The sequence below is a fragment of the Meriones unguiculatus genome, chromosome 15 (assembly GCF_030254825.1).
Source record: "Meriones unguiculatus strain TT.TT164.6M chromosome 15, Bangor_MerUng_6.1, whole genome shotgun sequence".
Taxonomy (NCBI): Eukaryota; Metazoa; Chordata; class Mammalia; order Rodentia; family Muridae; genus Meriones; species Meriones unguiculatus.
Genome location: NC_083362.1, coordinates 27,403,839 through 27,410,050, shown reverse-complemented (window position 1 = coordinate 27,410,050; position 6,212 = coordinate 27,403,839). Strand labels below are relative to the sequence as shown.

The 6,212-nt window shown below is 44.0% G+C and overlaps 1 pseudogene; it reads left to right on the top strand.

Moving 5' to 3' along the window:
• The first annotated feature begins 341 nt into the window (after window positions 1-341).
• Window positions 342-2,634, top strand: LOC110542321 (NEDD4-binding protein 1-like; annotated as a pseudogene).
• The last annotated feature ends 3,578 nt before the right edge of the window (window positions 2,635-6,212 follow it).

Genomic DNA, 6,212 nt, shown 5'->3' with positions numbered 1-6,212 from the left:
GTAACTGTATGGGTACAATAGTGGTACACTTATCTTGGCAGTAACAAACAGCTCTATGCTTGGACTGAAGATTGGCTCAACAAGAGGGATGCATTGCCTGGTACTGGAAAACTATCTAAATACTTAGCGCTAGTGAAATCATGGTTAATGGAGGAGAATCCATAACACTAATTTTTTTTCTCTTCTTTTTAAAATTATTATCTCATATATTGCATCCTGACTACAGTTTCCCTTCCTTCCTTTCTTCCCATTCCCCCCTTGCACTTCTCCTTTCCCCAAGATCTACTCCTCCTCCATTTCCCTTCAAAAAAGGGCAGGCCTCCAAGTGATATCAGCCAAACATGGCATATGTTGCAACAAGACTAGGTACCTCCCCTCTTATTAAGGCTGGGTGAGGCAACTCAGAAGGAGGGAAAATGGTTCAAAAAGCATTGGAAGTAAGAGAAAACAAGTAACAGGACAGGAGCCTACCACAGAGGGCCCCTAAAAGACTCTACCTGGCAGTGTATCAAAGCAGATGCTGAGACTCATAACCAAACCTTGGGCAGAGTGAAGGGAGTCCTATGAAAGAAGGGGGAGTTAGTATGACCTGGAGAAGACAGGAACTATACAAAGGCCAAATATATCTGGGCACAGGGGTCTTTTCTGAGACTGTTTCTCCAACCAAGGACCATGCATGGATATAATCTAGAGGCCCTGTTTAGATGTAGCTCATGGCAGCTCAGTGTCCAAGAGGGTTCCCTAGTTGAGGGGAATAGGGACTGTCTCTGACATGAACTCAATGGCTGGCTCTGTGACATCTCCCCCTACCCTGAGGGAGGAGCAGCTTTGCTAGGGCACAGAGGAGGACACTGCGGCCAGTCCTGAAGAGACCCGATAAGCTGGGGTCAGATGGAGGGGGAGGGGAACCTCCCCTATCAGCGGACATAGAGAGAAAATGAGGGAGGGAAGGTGGGATTGGGAAGGAATAAGAGAGGGGACTACAGCTGGGATACAAAGTAAATAAACTGTAACAAATATAAAAAAATAAAAATTAAAAAAAGAAAAAAAAGGCTGATAAAGCAAACAAATAAAAAAACAATTTATTCAATTTGTATCTTGGCTGTGGCTCCTCCCTCATCTCTTCCCAATCCCACCCTCCTTTCCTCTTCTCCCCCTATGCCCCTCCCTTAGTCCACTGATGAGCCCATACTAAAATTTATACTCCAAAAGAAGCTAAATAACAAGGAAGACCCTAGGGAAGATGCTCAATCCTCATTCAGACGGACAAATGCGATAGACATGGGAAGCATGAGGAGGAAGGGAACAGAGGCACCTCATAATGACACTAAAGAAAGGTCACCACCCCCAGTAAGCTTTCCCATTTACTTGAGAACAAAGTCCTGAAAATGGTTTTCAACAGCAAGAAATATGCTTTTTTTTTCAAATAATATGAAGCCTGTTTGTGAAAAATGTTCTAGTGCTTGTCGTTTTTCTCAGTGTATGCCCAATCCCCCTCCCCCACTTTCTCCACCACTGTTGCTACTTCTGCAGTTTTCTTCAGTTACTGAGGTTTGATTGGTGGGATATGATTAGTTACCTGAGTTCAAAGATTTTGAGATACTCTAAAATAACCATACAGGCTGGAATTAAAAATGAACCAGGAAGGGCAGATCTGAAGCATATTGTTATAGACGGAAGTAAAGTTGCCAGTAGCTATGGTCTGAAAACCTTCTTTAGTTGCTGTGGAATAGCGACTGTAGTTGAATATTTTTGGAAGCTTGGTAGCAGAAACGTCACTGTGTTTATCTTTTCAGTGGAAAACAAGACAGGATCCTAATGTCACAGAACAGCACTTTTTAACCCAGCTTCAGGAGCTTGGAATATTGTCTTTAACTCCTGCCCTGATGGTCTTTGGAGAAAGAATTGCTCTCATGATGACAGGTTCCTACGACACCTAGCAGACAAGAATGGGGGTATAATTGTAACAAATGATAACTTCAGAGAGTTTGTAACGAAGTCTTGGTCCTGGGGAGAAATTATTAGAAAGAGACTGCTTCAGTGCATGCTTTGGGCGGGGACATATTTATGATTCCTAGTGTCCCTCTGGGAAGAAACAGGCCTCAGTTAGAAGAATTTCTTCAAAAGGAACTCTTTCTTTGGGACATGATGTTATTCCTCAATGACTTGCCAAATGTGGGCACATTCGGCCCTGACTTTTGCAGCACCAGCACACAGGTAGACAACACCAGCCTCTGGTTTCCACCATGGACCCCAGGAGCCCCTTCAAGCCCTTGGCTTTCACAGCATCTCCACTTTACACCCCTGTGCACACTTCCCAGAATGCAGCATAACTGTTCCTTGCCAGCACAAAAATCCTCTTCAGAGACCAGAGACCAGAGACCAGAGACCAGGGAGCTGAGGGAGGCACTTCTGAAGATCTTCCATGACACTCAGCAAAACCCAATGATCTATCAGATTCTGGTAGTTCATCCATACATGAAAGATCTGAATGCCCTCTCTGCTCTGGTTTTGGATGGAGGCTGGACTGAGGGTCCACTGATGATGGGGGCCATGACGGGACTGCCAGCTGTAGAAAGTACCCTTCCCAAAGTGAAGAAGCCTTCCCAGAGTGAAGATTGCTGTATGGTATAGGAAAAAGAGAGAGAGAGATGTTTTGTGTATACAAAAAGGAGGTGCTTAAAGAACAGAAATGGGAAATAATAACTTCCAAAAATAGACCTAATAATGCTTTATGAAGTTCCTGTGAGGCAGGAACAACAGCTGCTGAAAGACACTGGATCATAGAAAAAAACTGCTGAATAGATCAACCTGCATACTTTAAAAATGTTTTAACATCAGAATGGAAGTTGGGATGTGTTGAATTGGGGCAAAGATTTTGCCACAGGCAATGAAAGACTATGGACTTCATCAAAACTGATAAAGATTCCCGTCCCAGTGAGAGAGGCTTCCACATGAAAGCCATAGCTCAAGAGAGGAAAAGACACAGAAAGACTGTGATGCAGACAAGTGACGCAGATCCTCCCCTAACCCCCCCCCCCACACACATGGAGACAGCTCAGCCAATTGGCTGAAAAAGGACATAAGACCAGTAGATTGGAAAACCTTCATGCTGAAATGGACATTTGCTGAAGGACAGATGATCAGGACTGCAGTTAGGAAGGATCATTGCATCAATGCATCTTCATAAGGATTTTCAAACAGTTAAGTTTACAGGACTGACAACTGTTTATGTTGTAATAGTTAAACTGTGTACAATTTTTTAAAACTTAAACAGAAAAGGGAGAAGGTATAGAGGCAATTTAATCCAGGAACATGGCTGCTCTGGCAAAGGGGGTCACATCCAATAACCTTCTAAGTCTGTGTGATCTAGATGAAATGCAGACACACTTTTAATACCAAACAATGAATGTAAAATTAGTTTGTAGAAGAAAATGATGTCTGAGTGGCAGAAAAAGTGATGGCAGAAAAAGTAATGAATCAAGAGAAAAATTTGAGAGAACTCTCAACTCTCAAGACAACAATACTAGTTGGGCATATCTTGAGCGTTGAGAGTTCTCTCAAATTTTTCTCTTGATTCATCACTTCTTCAGCCAGCACAGGGAGAAGGGAGGCTATTTAAGAACAGCATAAGAGAGAAGGTAGTTTTGCAGAGACAGGTTGAAGAGAGGAGAAGTGAGGCACAGGTGAGGACAGAAGGAGCGAGAGAATGAAGAGGAACCAGAAAACTAGAACAGATTGCTGGTGTTAATCTGCAGCCAAGCAAAGCAGTTACGAAAAACTAAGAAAAACGAGATTGAATAAGTTAACTTAGAGAGGAGTTTGAGCCAGAGCAGCTGAGTTGAACCAGTCAGCCAGAATTCAGAAAGAACTAAAAAGCTTATTCAGCAGTAAGTCTCAGATTTTTAAATTACATTCTAAGCCTAGAGTACATTCTAGGCCTAGAATAGATTGTATGGAGGCTCGAAGCTTCAAGGACTAGGTCTAGGTTAGCTGACAGAGTTTTGGAGATGACAATTGAATCTTAAGAATAAAAGTTACTGTTACAGATCTTAGTTCTCTAGTGTTGTGGAAGAGAAAGACAGGACACACCAGGTTGGTCTGCTACAAAGCTGGGGATTGGAATTTGAGGGTGGGGAGGGACAGTGAAAATTGCTTACATGATTCATTGTCAAGTGTGGCCAATGGGTTCCCAGGGAAAGGCTGCCCTGTGTCTTTGTGGGTGAAGTTGGGCTTTGATTTTCAGTTTTAGTAATACTTAACTTTTGCCTCCCTTTACAGGAGAGCTAGGGGCATGACTAAATGGTAGAGTACTTGTCCACGTTTGTGAAGCCCTGAGTTTTATTCCTAACACTGAAAATGAATGAATGAATGAATGGATGAATGGATGAATTAATGTCTGGATTATATAGTGAAGAGCCTCTCGGGTAGAGGAAGGCCAGCCCATGGGCTAGAAAGTTGAGGGTAGAAAGTGGGATATGCCAGCCATGCCTTGTAACTGAAGGATGCTGGGAGAACTTGGAGGCCAGGTCTGCTTTGGTTAAATAGGGACCTCAGTGTACTGGGACTGAATCCCAATAATTAGAAAGCTCAGAATAACACATTCTTTGGAAAATGGATCTCTTTGTAACACTCTCCTTTTATCTATGTTTTTTTTCTTTTGCTAATTTCACTCCAAATCTTTCTATTCAAAATACCAGATAGTTCTTTGAAAATTAATTTAATAAATGATGTGTACTGATAATGTACAATAGACTTATATGAGAAATAAATTCTTGGGTTCCAAGACAGCGGCAACCAGCGTGCACCTTATCTGAGGGGCAAAGGATCTAAAACGCTGAAATTGGTGAGTAAAGGGGCTGCTGAACCCAGAACAGAAATATCTAGGCTTCCAGGGAGAGAAAGAGACTAACCATGAACTGAGTCCATTTAGAATCAGGTCACCCGCAGACTCCTCCATGGTACTTTACTGGGGACTTGATCCTTAGGCACTTCCCCATATCCACCTCCCTAATCCCTCTTTGGGGAGACAGAGGAGGTGGCCAGCAGAATCCACGTGCTACAGACCACATCGCCTGTGCCACAGTGCCAGCGGTGGCTCCTAGCTAAGAAACCACAGGTCAGGATCTGGGACTAAGAATACCCAACCCTTTTGGGCACTCCCCCGAGACCACTTCCATAAGCCTGCCTTGGCTGAGGGGAAGGATGGAGAAACACACTATGGGTTTTGCTACAGATCACAGTGCCCAGGTTCCAGCACAGCCGGCTGCTCCTAGCAAAGAAACCCCAGCTTAGGACTTGGTACTGAGGTCACTCAACCCTTCCTGACACTCCCCCGGACCAGCCGCCATAAGTTCTAGCTCTGGGCAGGTTCTGGCAGAGATATCCTGACTTGGGATCTGGGACTGAGGACACTCAACTCAACCCTTTCCAGCACTCCCCCAGGACCAGCCACCATAATTATTCCATGGTGGAGGTGAAGGTTACAGAAAGGGCCTGCAGAGTCCACCACAGACCACAGACCACAGACCACACTGCCCAGGCTCCAGCATGGGCTGTGCCCAGCACAGCACACAGTGCAGGTAGACACCAAGACTTGCTGCTACAGCACCACTGAGCTTACTGTTAGCCTATATCCACATTTGTCCCAGCAGAATCTGTTGGTATAATGTTCTTTTAAAATATATATGCCTTACCCTTGTTAATTCAAATGCTGATTTCCCGACCCCCAACTCTCTGGTTTCAATCTGGATATTGCATTGTGATACTCACTATAAGCATCCTGTCTCATCTCAACTCTTATGTAAACAGGACACAAATAAAGCAACTAGATACAATGTTGTGCAATGGGAGGAGCCAGAGGCCTGGAAAGAGGGGAGGAGCTAGAGAACAGGAAGGGGTGTGAAGGAGGAGGAGCTCGAGGAGAGAAGAGCATGAGGAGAACAGAGCAGGAGGAGAGAACTTGGAGGACTTAAAGCATGAACCAGACCTAAGATTTCACAAAAAGCAAGTAAAATGTGGGAAATCTAAATGTTAGGAAACTGAGGGCTTGGAGGTTTAGGAGGGAGTAAATATTGTCCAGCATTGTGTTCTAAGTTAACTAAAAACCCAGTCTCTGTGTGGTGATTTGGTTATACAGCCGCTGAGGATTAACAGCAGCGATACCAGAAGATAAACCGGTAGTAAATATCAATAACAACCTACAACAAGGA